Genomic DNA, 17,429 nt, shown 5'->3' with positions numbered 1-17,429 from the left:
AAACATAGAACTAGAAAGTTTAAGAATGTTTATAATGTTAAACCTTGTAATTCTACGTTTACCTGCAGCCACCGCTCGGAGAACTGTAACCAGAAGTTATTTCTTTGTACAATATCTAAGAGATAAAATATTTTAGGGATTGACCTCGTGTTTCCCTTCTTCAGTGACATGTGTCCTAGTCTCCTGGGAGGGTTGTGGATCCACTTGAACACTGTGGAATGGGAAAACGGGAACTTAGGGAGGGGTTATATTATCTGAAAATGGGATTTGGCAAATCCCATTTTCCCCTGTGGCCTCTCTGAATATGGGAGGTGTCCCATCTACTATCCAGAGATACTCCAATCTTCTGGGTAGGATTTTTAGGGGGTGTAGAGAGTAACAAAGGGAAGTTAAAACAGAAAGATTTCTTCTGTGAATTTGCATTATAAAACAACTTTGTGCTGACATTAAATGTATTTACTGGCTGGATGGAAGGATGGGTTCTCTGGCTAAATGGAAATGATAATGAGGGGAGAACAATAGAGATATCAGTAATGTGGTATCCAGATAATTTTTATGTTGAGGAAAATATAACAGAGGTGAGAATCATGTAGCCTGAGGAAAACTCGTCCCAGGCACCCATCACTCCCCTAACCCTCAGAGCCCTAAAAAAACACACATTTATTTGGACTGTGGTAGATCACACCCAAAAAGCCTTACATTGTCTTTAAATGCTGGCCAAATATAACAAAATGTCACATTTAGTTAATCACAATGGCAAACATGAGAAGGTGCTAAAGTCCTATGAGGAAATTCAGAATGGTTTCATGCCCATCCTTGAGGCAGAGGATGAAAACGAAAGGCATGGCACAGGATATTTTGCACAAATTGGCAAGGATTAATGAGAAAGGTTCTGCAATATAAAGGATCCATCAGACAAAGGGAGTAAATGGTCTCTCTTGAATATACGGCACATGTGTGGAATTCATTTCCAAAAAATACCAAATTCAAAAGAAAAGAGAAAAAGAGTTACATGTAGCAGCATATTGCTGGATAAACATTGAATATTAAGTACAGATCAAAACAATCAAAACGTATCAAATTATTTTGGTTCAGGCTTTTGGAAAATTGCATTTTATAGCAAAAGAATATCTTCAGCATCATTTTGTTCCGATGAATTTGGTAACTTTTAGAAACAGGCTGCACATGTATAACTTTGTAGTCTTCAAATGTTTCGGTAGTATCTTATATATATGAGACCAAAAGCTGTGGTTTACACTTTCTGTCTTCTCTGCTGCCATAACCTTTTCAGATTTCTCCTGATTTCTACAGCTTCAGGATCCATTCTTACTTTCATAGCTTCTGCTGTATCCCTTTTTCCTGCTGATTTGAATATAGATTGTTTCAAGCATGGACTCTGAGTTTGCGTAGTAAACCCACAAAGAGTCATATAACTCACCTACAAGTCCTTATGCTATTAAATCTTCCAATACATACATACATACATACATACATACATACATACATATCCCAAAAAAGTAATGTAATTATTAACTATACTCTAAAATGCTGTTATTTTGCAACATAGCAGCATACCTATTGTTCTGGTATTAAGTACAACTATTAGTATGTTATACGAGTATGTTATATGTTGTACAGCACCTTGGAGAGTTCAAAGTTTATCACACTCATTATATATGAAGGTATCATGACAACAATTCTGTAAGGTAGAACAATATAATTACTGAGCTAGGACCTAGCTGATAAATAATACAAGACTTCAGCTATGGGATTTGTGAACTCACATACTTAGCTACTTTTTCCCATCAATTCTCCTGACTCACATAGCAAGCTGAACTGCTCACAGATTCCTATAAGAAGGTGCAGTGAAATCTGTAACTGTATAGATCTAAAAGTGTATATGTTTTCAATCCTTCAGCAAGAGAATGTTATTGAACAGAGCAGAGACTAGTTTGAAATGATGTGCCTTTTCTAGTTACCTACCTAATTATACCTATCTCATGTAGTGTATGCTGGAGGATTTACTAATTAGTTTGTATTTACAATTTAATGTTCAAAACTTGACCAGTCTTCATCTAAAATTTGAAAACCTAACCTAACATATGTGGTGATGTATATTTAATTTTTGCCCCCATCTCCAACTCAGCTCCTTTTAGAAAAGGAATGGAAGCTACTATGACTATGGGTGGAACACATCTTCTGTACCATGTCAAATAGCAGAAGAGAGAGAAGGATTTTTTTCAGAAGCATAACTTGAGGATGGAAGAGTTTCCAATCCAATTATCATGATCTTGATTCTCCAACCAAATGCTATTTTAGTTTAAGCAACCACCATATATTACCAGCATGTCTAAATATAATATGCAAAACAACATTCAATAAAAAGGAACAGTCCTGTAAACTTGGCTTAACAGACTCCAAACCGCAAAAGGCAAGGTGTCAGCAAGGATAGGCTGTTATGAAATCAATTTATTGCTATTATAGGTAAAAGGTAAAGGTTTTCCCCTGACGTTAAGTCCAGTCGTGACTGACTCTGGAGGTTGGTGCTCATCTCCATTTCTAAGCCGAAAAGCTGGCGTTGTCCGTAGACACCTCCAAGGTCATGTGGCTGGCATGACTGCATGGAGCACAAGGTAGTCTGTATTCAACAGCAGTCAAATCATTTTAAAAGGGGGAAAAAACCTTTTAAAAATTGAAACACCTCCCCTGCACTCAACCCACCAACTTGTTTTAGACATCAATATACATGTGTGTGTGTGTGTGTGTGAGAGAGAGAGAGAGAGAGAGAAATGGAAATGAATTATATCTATTGCTAGTTTTTGGAAACAAACGTCTCTCATTGGCCCAAATTACATGAAATTACAGAAGGAAACTATGAGGGGACTGTTGGATTAAAGTAATACATGGGACTGCATGAAGGAGCCATGGGAATTTCACATGAATACCTATCATCTGGAAACACTCCATGTGAAGTTGCCATACACCATACAAAACAGTTCTGCATCTTTGTCATGAGTGGGTCACAGCATGTACAAAAAAATCCTCTCAGCAAAATAGGAGAAACCAAAAAGCACAATATGCTCACGAAGAATTTAGATACAATTAGGATTGCATTCTGTATTAGTATTTTACTATCTACAAAAGCTTGCTATTTTTGACATCACCTCAATACAGATTGCAGATATGGCCTCACAGATAATCTGAATGCAGCAGCCAGCTCTGCACAGTTGGCATATTCATGAAAATCCACTAGCATATATAAACAATATAAGTTTCTCTATTTTGCAAAAACATAGAGTGCAAGTAACAAGGGTGACCTCCAGTGTACAGCAGGCTTACATCACTGCATGCTAGTTACAGCTGAATAGATTTACTGCTCTCTTGGAAACTGGCATGTATCGCTGTAAATTTTACTGTGAACATCCTAGAGATCCTGTGATATGTGGCTGAACAGAAATAGAAATATGGAAATAAGAATACAAGATCAATTCTAGTGACTTATAAAAAAGAATGTAAGGAAGGACATCTAGATTTTTAGCTGCTTTTTAAAATTTAACCACATACAATATTTGAAGGTAAACATGAATTTTTTATATTATGAAGCAATGAATTTTATGGGATCAGGAGCAAAATATACTTCCAAAGGCTCATCTAACTTTTTTAAAATTACAGGGCATCATATTATTTATTGATCTGTTGGCCAATAAAAGTCTTTCTAGTGTTGTGATATTAGCATGTATGTTTATTTATGCTAGGATAAGTGTGGGAAAGCATAATGTGGGGGGGGGGGCAGATGTCCACAACAACTCTCTATGTTCAGCTGATATTGGGGCTGCATCCAGAGACTCGATATCATCTGTTCCCTAATTGAAGGATTTCTATTTGATACTTCATCTTGGGACTCAGATTTACACCCACACACCCACATCCCAACTTGATTTCCTCCAGGGAAGGGGGAACAGGAGCAACTATTCTCAGGAGGAATTGCTGCTTGGTGAAGTCTTCCAAGGCCTAGCCTTATGACTTGGCTTACTTTAGTAAGTACCAAGCTAAAAACACTCCTGGCTTCATTCCTTTCCCCATCAGTGGAGTGAGCCCATTTCTTGCACAGGGAAAGAGGAGGATGAATTAAGCACACTCGGTGATTGCAGGAGGTGGCTGAATCATGAATACATAGCCAGCTTCATACACAGTTAGTCATTTGGATTTGGATAAGGAGTGGCACGGGAAAGGAATCCTTCCTATCTCTTATTACTGACTGGAGAGAACAGTGAGGATCCTGCCACTCACAATGTTTGCCATGTGTTCGGAAAACAGCACTTTGTGGAATCCCTCTTCTCTTGTCTGTTAATTCCTAAGGATTCCTAGGTTTGGAGGAGACCAGAAGTCTTCATGGGGCAAATGGAGAGGAGGCACATTGCTTGGCATAAATTGGCCATACCTCCGCATTAATTTAAAAATTGGAGAGCCATCCTGAGTCAAAAGGCCATTTCACATTATCTTTATCACATTATTCCAGTTTAGCTGCAATGGCTGCATTCTATGAAGTGTGGGGTTTGTAATTTTGTAAGGAACTGTATCTCACTGCCTGAGATAATTTTTTTTTAAAAAAATGTCCCTCCCTAAATTGTCAATCTCAGGGTTTCACAGGATGTTGTCATGGCAGTTAAAGTGGAATACAGAGCTCTAATTGTGTTGTGTGAAAGGGCCCACAGGAGGTGGCATTTGTCATAAGACCACATTCATATCTCCCAGAAGTAGAATTTAAACTTGTATTTCCAGCTTTTTATTATACTGCTCTTTCCCGCTGAGCAATCAAGCGCTTCTTGTGACTCTCTCCTTGCTTATACTGTCTTCATTCTTCTTTCTTGCAAAACCTTCCAGCTCCCTCACAGTTATGTCTGCTTTGTCTATGTGGAATTACTCTTCCTGCAATGAGATCCATACCTCCTTGCAGAGGCCTAGAGCCTATGGTTTATATGTGGAGGCCACTGAAAACTTGGGCTAGATTGGTAACTTATTTTGAGAGAAATGGCACCTTTTCCTTCCTTGTGTGTGTATGTGACTTTGTCCCTGCTAAAAGAATTAGTACAGATTGTGTTTGCAATGCTAAGAGTTTCTCAGGAAATCCACAAGTATATACCCAGAAGATTCTATCTTTCTGTCCATAGGGTTGTGTTGGCATATGCTTATATTTGAAAGATCTTGGATGGATTGATAATGATAATAGCCATGAATAGTCATGCATTTGGAGGTATGTACAGTGGGACCTACAGATCCATGGGGTTCAGTTCTGGGACCCCCACAGATAAGTTTAAAAAAAAGGATGGTTGCACACCATATTATTAAATGACAATGACATGCAGGCATCTGCCATGGCCGCAATATGCAGTCACATGCATATTGCAGCCATTTTACATATGGATCACAATTATCCACAGTCAGTTGAAATGGATCGGGAGTCCATATTATAGAAAGGTCTACTTTACAGCTTCCTCTTGAAAGACCATCTGAGCACAGTATATAGGAGGGGGAAACTAGCATTGCTTGAATATCTGCCATATAAAACATAAAGGAATTCATTATTTATTTATTTACAACATTTATACCCCGCCCTTCTCACCCGAGGGGACTCAGGGCGGCTTACAAAAATTGGCAAAATTTAATGCCCAAAATACAATCATAAAAACAAAACAATATAAACAGATCCATTAATAACATTGTTAAAACACATTATAAAAACCTTAAAAACGTATATATAATTAATTCCATTCATCCGAGATCCTCATGCTTCATCCTTAAATCAGGCCACGTCAACTTTGTCATTTACTCATCAAAAGCTTGGGCACATAACCATGTTTTCACGGCCCTTCTGAATCCCAGCAGGGTAGGAGCCTGTGGGATATCTCCTTAGCACCTTTGCATCTGATGAAGTGGACTATGTCTATGCTGCACCTTTCTTCTTCCTCTTTAGTTTCAAATGTGCGGGTGGATTCCTTAATTTATGCTAGAACAGACTGGCAAGGTTTTCCATTTGATTATTATTATTGTCAAATGTTGATTGATGCTTTTCATGCTTGGTTAACGTGGGGAGCATCCTTTTTAGTGATGAGACAGAATAGTGTTTAAAGAGCATAGAGTAACCACAATCACTAGGGTGAAACTATTAGCATAGCAGTAACTGCAATAACCAGAATATAGGACTGCCTTGCCAACTGATAAGCAAAAGCAGCATGAATCCAGCAATTTTTACTCAGAAGTAAACCCAGCTATTTCAAACAGGACTTCTAAGTAAATATGCATAAATTATGCCACTTTAAAAAATATATAGCTTAGATATATACCTATAGTTTGGTGATTTTCAAGTATCAGTTTTTCTGAGGTATCAGCCATGCCTAGAGTTTGAAGAAAGGACTTTTCTCTCTCTTGCTGTGTATAGGTTCTTCTCTCTTAGTACAGTACTTTGGCAAAGTCTGCAGGTTCTCTAAATGAGACCCCCTTTCTCCTTCCATGTATCAGGAGACCATTTTAATTCACTCAAACGAAATTCTCCAAGGGCCCGGTATATATGGTTACATAGGAACCAATATCCCAGCTATCAGTTTTCATACAGCTTAGCTGGACCTTTACATTACTTGTGCCCTACATTTATTGTTCTTTCATTGTAACTGTCAGCTTTTCCTGACAGCACATTATAGAGCACATGGCTACAAAGTCGGTATCAATCAGTCCGAGATCATGCAGATATAAGTAGCAGGCTATTGATAATGGGTCTGAAATCAAATCATTCTGGCTTAAAGCACAAGATTCTTAAAACTGGCTAACCCTGTGGGAGCTCTCTTTTACTTCCAACTATTAGAAAGTATACGAAGCACCTTCAATTACTTACTGCTTTTTAGAGCCGCTAAAATAAATGTATTACCTGCAAGCACATAGATGCAGTTATATATTGAGAGAGCAGCGATTAATAAGGCTTTTATCGTATCTTCCTTAAACTACGTGCAGCTGAAACATTGTACAATATCTGCCATTACAGTAATGCTCCCTTCCCACCACCATCACCACCACTGACTACAGCAGTTTTGTTGTGCTTTGAAAATGTCTTACTTCAAAAAGCACTTCAAACTTGATACGGCCATTTAGGAGGAAAAGTGAGAGAATGTGTCTAGTTTAGAGGAGCTCTTCACTAAAACTGAAAGCACCCTGTTAAAAACAAAAGGATCTAATTTGTCCCAGGCATAAATAATAAAAGAAAACAAGAGTTGCATGCAAATTTAGTAACATAAAATTTGAGGTGATAAACAGAATGGAGTCTGGCTTCTTGTTTAGTATTCCTTAGTTATCACCATAATTGCTGCATGTCTGTCATCACTAGAAAAAGAAAAAAAAGTGTCTTTCTCAGCTGCTCCCCTGCTTGTTTTGTTCGCTGTATTCTTGTAATGTGGGAGAAAATAAGTGTCATTTAATGAATAGTGCTATTCTTTGTCTGACAGCTTCATATCTGTTAGGTGTAGGAGGCCTAGTACTTTCCTTTCTGATAATGTTTTTGACAGTGTGCTAAATTCCTCCCCCCCAAAGGCCAGCCTATATATTCTGCTAAAAGGGGCTCCATCTATCCTGAATGGGTGCCCTCTTTTAACCCCCTTCAGCTTCTGTTCTTACATTAATTGAGCTGATCAGATTGAGTATATGAATTTGCCTTTGATGTATTCGTATGTTTAGTTGACGCGGCTTGCGCTCTCATTGGCCGTGGACCGAGCTCTCAGACAAATAGGGCTGTTGTCATGGCAACAAGGAATAGCTAGGGATCTCTTGAAAAATATTTTTATTTCAAAATTCAAACTGGAAAATTCTCACTGGGTACGGTTCATGGTTCTAAACGTGTCATATCTAATGATGAATGCAATTAGGAATCCCACCAGTGTTTTAAATAATAAATTAGGCTAATTTTCTAGGCCTGGCATGATAACATACAAATACTAAAAAGGAATCTTCTCTTTGTTATCCATGACAAAAGAGTTGTTAATTACTTTTGTTCTTAGGATTTAGAAACTAAGAGACCAACAAACTTCTGTGTTGCTGAAAACTCAGTGCCTAGAAATGAACTCCTTCCTTCCATCCAGCTCCTCAAGCTATTCTTATATTTGGTTAATTTCATATTAAAGCAGGCGAAGAAATCATTCTACAAATGTTGAAAGCTATTGCAGTCGGCAAATCTCAGAGGATAAGAAAATGCCCATAGCCATTTTTAATTACTGTGCATGAAAAAGGATAGATGTTGAGCATACGTTTCACAGGCCTCTCCAATATTAGAGAGGATTTTAGGAACTAAGATCTAATTTTGAATGCTGAGAAATGCAGAAAACCAAAACAGCTTAGTGGATATAAAAATGGTGATGATTATTTATAATGTGAAATGCCATTTTTATGTTATTCAACTACTTCCCATAGGAATTAGCTTCTTGGCTACTAAAATACTGTATGTCAATATTCGGTAGGAAAACAGAGATATATCTATACACTAAATTTTATTCTACAACAGACTTGTCAGATATAGATATCCTATTTTGCATTACTACAAATATTTTTTCCAGGCATTAGGAATCATTTCTCTCCATGTCAATGTTGTAAGAAATGTTGAAAATTAGAATTTTCCTGACTTGCAAATAACTAAATATAATTTGACTCTATATATTACATGTTTGCCATGTAGTTGTGTTGACTGTGCTTATTACCACATTGTGGTAACTCCTGTTATTCAGTCTGTTTTAAGTCATCAAAATCAATCGTGCAAATACCATGCATATATTTTTATTCTGCTGAATGCTGCCACCATAGAGTTTTTGTATAATAGTCATGATGATTGGTCAGTAACATAATACATTCAATTTAATATCACCAGAAAGGAACAGGGAAGTCACTGGTGTGCAAGGAGGATCCCTAGATTGCTAGAGGATAAACAACTCAGCAAGGCTTAAATCTGAAACCAATGGCAAGATCTAGATCTGTACTGGATGTACAGCTGACTTGACACAATTATTAGCTATTACAGAAGATTCTCATAGGATTACTAGCTATGCCCAGTCACGTGTTACTGTGGCAAAATGTGGTGATATGGGAAATAAAGTATTGAGGAATTGGTAGTAGTTAGTATATGTTATTTCCTAAAGCTTGTGAATATCCAATATTTCTGGTTGTTCCTTTTTTTTGTCTGTTGGAGGCAAGTATGAATGCTGCAAATAGCCAGAATGATTAGCATGTAATGGCCTTTCAGCTTCAAAGCCTGGCTGCTTCCTCCCTGGGGGAATATTTTGTTGGGAGGTGTTAGCTGGCCCTGATTGTTTCATGTCTGGAATTCCCCTGTTTTCAGAGTGTTGTTCTTTATTTGCTGTTCTGATTTTAGAGTTTTTTAATACTTGGAAACAGATTGTGTTCGTTTTCATGGTTCACAGCAGCACAATAATATTATTAATAATAGTAATAATAATGACTGATAATACACACTACTTCTCTCCCTCCTCAGCTTCCTGCCTGGGCAAATCCTTTGTTGGGAGGTCTTAGCTGGCCTTTGTTTCCTGTCTGGAATTCCCTTGTTTTCAGAGTGTTGTTCTTTATTTACTGTCCTGATTTTAGAGATTATATTGTTCTGTTTTATTATACCACAGTAATTTTTAAATATTATATTTATAATCTTATATTATTTGCTTTGAACTGGATTATATGAGGTCCTTTCTACACAACTGTATAAAATTCACACTGAACTGGATTATATGGCAGTGTGGACTCAAGATAATCCAGTTCAAAGCAGATACTGTGGATTATCTGCCTTGGTATTCTGGGTTATATAGCTGTGTGGAAAGGCCTTGAATCTACACTGCCATATAATCTAGTTCAAATCAGATAATCTGTATTTTATAGGCAATGTGGAAGAGGCCTAAGCAAACCCTCAGTCATTGTGGCTGCGGTGGTTGCTAGAATACAAAGTGAGCAAGGCTTAAAGGGGGCGGGGTCTACCCTTCTGACTGGTAGCCAGGGGAGAATGGCTCTTCCTCGTCCTCTGTAATTTGGACTTTATTTTTCTAGGGTTTTTTTATTGAAAGACATAGATTGGATGACTATGTCTTTTGTGGCCAATTTTGGTGTGATTTGGTTCAGTGCTTTTGTTGTTTACTCCATGGGAAAAACACACATAACTTTTATATATATATAGATTATGGAAACTGCACCCCTCCACCCAAATAAATATTTTGGGGGCTGAAGCATAGAGAATATATATTAAAAATAAGCATCCATCTCTTGGGATATTAAATATTCATGTCCTGATAGCCTACAGTCATATCTATACAATTTGCATATAGGGCATTTCATCCATTCATTCTGCTGCTGGAGCTGCTTTTGCCTGTAGAACTGGTGGGCGGGAAACTTCCACTCATGATCTTTTGTGCATTCTAAAAATCTCCTCTCGAAAGGTGGCAAATCATCTGGAGGATTTCCTGGATGGCACATAAGACTATGGAAGGAGGTCCAGGAGGGAGTGAGAAAGCCCTGGAGTGCTAATAGTATGGTATTGAATTTAATGTGACATAGAAACAGGTAATATACTCTAGTCAGAACTAAACAAAGTCCACTTTTTTTAATGTTTATAATCCGATTACTTTCACAGGTAGTTGTGGTTATATTTTACTAATTGAAGTAAATAAAACTATCTTTTAAGTTTGTAAATTAACATTTTTGCGGGGGGAGGATATCTCATTTAGGGTCATTCAGTATGTTTCCCTTCTGATTTAGCCTCACCTCAGAGACTATGCCTACATGACAAATTGCAAACCTGTTCATGATATATTCATTTCCAAAATGAACATATCATGGGTCAAATTCAATTTGTCAGAAGGCATTGTTTCTTCTGCTTCCCATCTCACAGTTTCCTATCCACCCATTAACCTCTCATTACAAACTTTCTTATCTAATACAGTGTGCGAGAGGGGGACCACTGACAGAAAACAGTCATATGTATAAATAAAATTAAAGTATATCTTCTCACTCATTCTTCTTACTTTCCTAGTTATACATTTGTGCTTGACACAGGTAGGAAGGGCATTCATAACCCCAGCAAGTTCTGTCATGTCTCCTCAAAATTTATCTCTTTCAATCTACACCACCTTCTCATGCACGACCTGATCTATCAAGTGTCTCACCCATATGTCTATGGGTCTAACCTTGATATGTCTAACCTAAAGACTCCTAACTTTGGAATATTTTTGTTAGGTGTTCCTTGGAGAAATTATTTTTCCTTCTTTTAAAAAAATATCACAGGTGAATATAAAATTCATATGTTACTGAGCCCACTTCCTGGCATGAATAGTCATGTGACCTGCTGGCCTTGGTCACCTCCCATCAATCAGTTCTGGACTCCACTAAGTGCTCCCTCAGCTCCAATGCAATGCCAACACTTGGGGACAACCACACAACAAAGACCCTGAACCCACCTGGATCTCTTATCAAACTGCGGGTTAAAAGCCAATTTTTAAAAAGTGTTTTAAGGACAAAAGGACTGTATGGCATGAAAATTGTCATGAACATCATATGACACGACAGCGACTGCTATGAGGTAAGTACCATTTATATTGTCCATGTAGAAAGGACAAAATAAATCATCTTGTGTTGTACCAACTGTCTACATAATGATGGAGTCCTAGCCAATAAAGGATAGGTTATGATGTTTTATTGATTTCTATTAATAAACATTCTGAAAGAGTTGTTCACAAGATGAGCCCTAGAAGATATTTCAAAACTTTCCTAAGTATGGTTACAATAGGCTAACCATGTTAAAGCCAAATACCAACCATTTTTCTGAAAGGCCAATTGTTGATACAGTAGAGTCTCACATATCCAGGCTTCGCTTATCCAAGCTTCTGGATCATCCAAGCCATTTTTGTAGTCAATGTTTTCAATATATCATGATATTTTGGTGCTAAATTCATAAATACTATAATTACAACATAACATTACTAAGTATTGAACTACTTTTTCTGTCAAAATTGTTGTTTAACATGATGTTTTGGTGCTTAATTTATAAAATCATAACCTAATTTGATGTTTAATAGGCTTTTCCTTAATCCCTCCTTATTATCCAAGATATTTGCTTATCCAAGCTTCTGCCGGCCCGTTTAGCTTGGATAAGTGAGACTCTACCGTATTTGGCATTTACTCAGAAATAAATGGTAAGTAATAAAAAAAATTAGTTGGATGACAGAAAATGCATCAACGTTGTAGAACGAATGCAGTTTGACACCACTTTAATTGCCATGGCTATATACTATGGCATCCCGGTATTGTAGTTTTGTGAGGCACCAGCATTCTTTGGCAGAGAAGGTTAAAGACATTGTAAAATAGAATTGAATTGAGACAAGGCAATTAAAGTGGTGTCAAAGTGCATTAATACTATAGTCCAGATGCACCCAAAGAATTATACCACAAAGAGGTTCAGAACTTTTGTGGTAGAAACTCAAGTAAAACAAGGATCTGGTCTATAGAACATATGTATAACTGGGCTAATGGAAAAGATCAGCAGTGTAGATTTTCTAATATATATTAAAGTGTGTACACATACATACCCATAAAAACAGTCAAGACTATGCAGGAACTTCACATGTAGAAAAGCATGTGCAAAAATAATATCATCAGATTACAGGTACAAGCACAATGAATGACAGCATAAAGGATGACTCCCACTTACTACTGTGCACATAAGCTACCAGAATTTGGAATGAATTAGTTATAATGAATGTGTTACCTAAGCTAGCTAAGATGGGGAAAAGATAAGATATATTTCAAAAGTAACATAACATACACATTATTGGTATTAAAAATAAGATGGTTTTTAAGGCAATGAAAGATAGTGTAAAAGTAACTTTTAAAATACTGTAATAACTAAAATGTTTTAAACACCATGATAAATAATGAAGCATTTTTTTAAAAGCAATCCTCCTAGTTCCATAAGCTATGTGCTGGTATAAAAAATTTAATTAAAATTAAACTTTGCTTTTTTACCCAGTGTTTGATGTGATTCCAGGCATGAGCAAACTTCAGCCCTCCAGGTGTTTTGAAGTTCAACTCCCAGAAATCTCAGCCAGTTTACCGGCTGTTAGGAATTGTGGGAGTTGAAGTCCAAAACACCTGAAGGGTCGAAGTTGGCCCGTGCCTTGATAAACCCATGCTGTAAAATTTTCATCCTCAAATGGTAATTTATACAATTTTTTATGATGAAGTAGTCATAATAGGGAGAGTTCTAGGCCTCCTATCTTTCAGTAGCTTTCACTTTGGTATATGATTAGTCTACTATGTATGATTAAAAATTTATTTAATGTACAAATTCAAACTTTGACTTTGTCATTACAGATTCTGTTCTGATTTGATCTGATAAATAAAATCTAAATGTTCTCATGGAATTGTGAAAAATCTTTTTATTTAAAAGATGGGATAGAGATCTCAGTTCACATCATGGAGAGACTTCTCTATATTTAATATAGTGACTGAAAGTGTCAAATTAATGCTTTTAAGTATATCAATGACACCTCACTCCATGTAAACTAGGTATCACTAATTCTAATGGTATTGACAAGTGCTGGAGATACAATTTTCTAAATACAAACTTTGCATTCATAGAATAATAATCATAACTTTAATCTATACAGTTATAAAGACAGAGCTGTGGAACATACTTCCCAAAAAGTGATTGCATTGAAAATTAAATCATTTCAGGATTTGTATGTATTAATTTTACTGGTGAGGGATCACCATATAAGGGGCTGGGCTGTGGCGCAGGCTGGTAAGCAGCTGCTGCAATAAATCACTCTGACCATGAGGTCATGAGTTCGAGGCCAGCCCGTGGTGGGGTGAGCACCCGTCAATTAAAAATAAAATATAGCCCCTGCTCGTTGCTGACCTAGCAACCTGAAAGATAGTTGCATCTATCAAGTAGGAAATAATGTACCACTTATAAAAAAAAAAAGTGGGGAGGCAAGTTTAACTAATTTAGAACATTGGAATGAGGAAGTGAGGACGTGCCATTAGAGTGGATGATGAAGCAGCTGCTCCCCCCTGTGGCCAGAATCGAACATCCCCTCAGGAGAAGGTTTAATTGCCTCCGCGTCTGTCTGTCTGTCTGTCTCTGTTGGATGTGTTTATGGGCATTGAATGTTTACCTTATATGTACATAATGTGATCCATCCTGAGTCCCCTTCGGGGTGAGAAGGGTGGAATATAAATACTGCAAATAAAATAAATAAATATAATGAATATGCTCATTTTCTCTGATCCATCGTGCTATTTTTAATGCATATAGTATACTGTTATTTTAATGGTCCATATAAAAACGTTATTGTTGTTCAAGCAAGTAGTCAGTATCAGCATCTTAGTGAGCAAAGCAGAAACAGCATACAGAATTTTCTTACAGTAGGTCTCACATAAAATAATTTGAATATTTGAATGAATAGGATCATTATATAACTATATTGCAAATTACTGAAGATCAGCTATAAATAGACTGCACTCTTGCACCCACCTAATCTTTAATACCTTACACTCTGCTCTGATCCAGCAGCTCCTATCAGGTTCCATAGACAGCCCACCAATTTCCATCTTGACTAATGAAAGTCCTAATATGGATGAGATCAAGTTGGTGACACTGTGCATACCTTCCAACAGGTTTGATACGGACGCTCCTAAGTAATCCTTTGTCACCCCACATTTTCAGTAGCTTTTAAAATGTCCCAGTTTATATATCCTTCTACCAACCTCATCCCCCTTTCCCCAGCTTACTTTACTTGCTGCAAATTGAGTGAAAACTGCAAAAGTAGTTTACATTCAGTTAAATTAGCAGAAAGAGAAGAGAAGTGAGGGAGGTCTTATCCTTCCTAGTAAGTTCTGGCAAAAGCAAAATACTGCTCTAAGTTTGTGTGTTTTTCAACAGTTAAAACCTGCTATATTGGCCACACCTCTGAAGTGTCTCAACCACACATGTCCTAGTTTTATCTGTCAAATGCTAAAGGGTCTACATGCTTTTTCCTCAATGGGGTGTGTGCTTGTTTATGCAGTGAAAAGTCTAAAGCACTCTTTCTCTTGTTGGTATGCTTGCAATATACAATAAAGCTTTCCAGATGCTTTAGATTTCAGTTTCCACAAGTTCTGACTAGCACAGGCAATGGTCAGAAATTCTGGGAGATGAAGCCAAATGTTCCTAAATTGTAGAAAAAAATTGTGACTGTAACTTACAAATTTATTTTATGTAAGTAGAAACACATACCTTAAATGGGCCTTTTTGTGGGGAAGAGAAAGTATAATTCCTAAACCTAAATCCACTTATCTCTCTCAACTATAACAGACTCACTGAATAAATTTAACTTATATAAATATTGACTTACTCTCTCAAATTCAGTTAGTTTACTCTCATTGGGATTAACATTTTGGTCTGTGAATTTCTTAAGCATAAGACAATGTAATAAATCAAACAGGTACTTTAAAAAAAGTATTTTGATTGTATGTTCTCTTTTTTGCTTGCTGATAGCAGCCATCTTTTGAAGTACTGCGGCAATAAAACTATTGAAAGTAGAATTCTCTTAATATTTAAATAATATATTAAAAATTAATATTCAGCACCTGGAAGAATCTGTGTGTATGCCAGCAAATGAGATAGTTGGGCCTGGAGCTTTTATACATATGGGACTCAAAAACAACCTATCACAAATAATTACTAAGCCAGAGCAGCTGTACATCCTATACTAGAAATTTAAAATTCAGGTCGAAGTTGCTTGCATTCTTACCTTTTAAATTATGTCTATAAAAAATCTATTTGCTTTCTATTGTTTCCATCTCTAATTATAATTCCTTTGTATTCATAATCCTAACATAGGAATCCCTGGCTACTTTCAATACTTTGTAAATTGTAAAATCTACAGATTTGTGGCTTTTTTTAATAAGATTATTAATAAACATGCACATGAATACTCATTTTAAGAGTATCTACTCATGTGATAAAATAATACATAACTTAATACTTTAACATACTATATTTTATGGAAGGTGTAGGACTGAATAACAGTTATTCATATATTTAGGCATGTTGTAAATTACGCCTAAGCAGTATATTTAATTGCACTATTCCTGATAGGGCCATAAATGGATTGAAAACATAAATGGCTATGCATACATTTATAAAGATACTGAATATGCTTTAAAATATTTTTCACAATGGCTTTTGTTCCTGGTGTACTATAAAAGCTCTTCAACTTTGGAAGGGAGGGGATTTGTACTTCACTATCCCAAATAATTCTAATGGAAGCCATTCTACTACTACCATGCTAATAAGACATCCAATTTACTAAACAAAGCATGTTGAAAATACATTTTAAAAGTACAAATGACTGTCCAAGGAATGACACCAGAAAATATTAAGCGACACCTCTACCACCAGATAAGACTCACAATTAAAGACTTTTAATGAAGAGAGCTTTCAAAGACAAAATCAGAAGGCATTGATTAGATTGCCTCTAACTTTGTGTTTTGACACCTTCTTCTTTTGTGGCATTATATTGTCTCAGTACATCTTACAAAGGAAGCCTTTTACTAAGCCCACACATGAACAGGAGACAGCAGTGCTTATAAAAAGACTGTCAAGGATGTGAGCCAAAATGGGTCTCATTTGGATTTCAAGTAAAGAAAACTCCTAATGCATTTCATTACAATGTATGAGAACCTCTAAAAAGAAGGATGGACTGGGATTCACATCCCTACTAATTTATTGAAATGGATTCAGTTTTTTTTCTTGTATATCATAAGAGACTGTGTGTCTCAAACAAGGTAAAATATCTTACAATCACACAATGCTGTAATGCGGCATGCCCTGCTGTGAGCTCAAGGGCATGCTTTTTTTTAAAATGGAGATTTTAAAACTACTACAGCTTTTCAGAAAACAAAATTGTTTGCTATTATTATTCATATGAAATGTATATTCTAGTCATTGTTTACATCTCAAATTTAGAAACATTCACTCAGAATAGTCTCAATTGTTACCGCAAATCACTGTGTAGCCTATTGCACATCAATTATCCCATTCTCCTAACTCACTCTACTATCTCAAATATATAAATAAACTAAAATTCATCCATCGTTTATGCGAATCCATAACATATCCACTTTCACTTGAACATTTTTATTACTATACAGAGTTTAAAATATTAAGACCCCTGTCCAGTCTTCAATATCTTTTCAAATATAAATGATAAAAATACATATGTTTTAAGTGATTCAAAATCACTGACATGTAGAATAGTGATGTACTATCACTATTATATTGGGACAAAGCAAAAATATTTAAAGCCAATCCGACAACATGTTAGTTAATTTAATACTCAAAATAATGCATGGACACC

The 17,429-nt window shown here is 36.4% G+C and overlaps 1 protein-coding gene across 2 annotated transcripts in view; it reads right to left on the bottom strand.

The window, feature by feature from the left end:
• kiaa0825 (KIAA0825 ortholog) overlaps window positions 1-17,429 on the bottom strand; it is a 266,901-nt gene that overhangs the window by 63,926 nt on the left and 185,546 nt on the right. The gene's annotated exons all lie outside the window — the stretch shown is intronic.

This window comes from Anolis carolinensis, chromosome 2 (genome assembly GCF_035594765.1).
Source record: "Anolis carolinensis isolate JA03-04 chromosome 2, rAnoCar3.1.pri, whole genome shotgun sequence".
Taxonomy (NCBI): Eukaryota; Metazoa; Chordata; class Lepidosauria; order Squamata; family Dactyloidae; genus Anolis; species Anolis carolinensis.
This window is presented reverse-complemented; position numbering and strand designations above follow the sequence as displayed.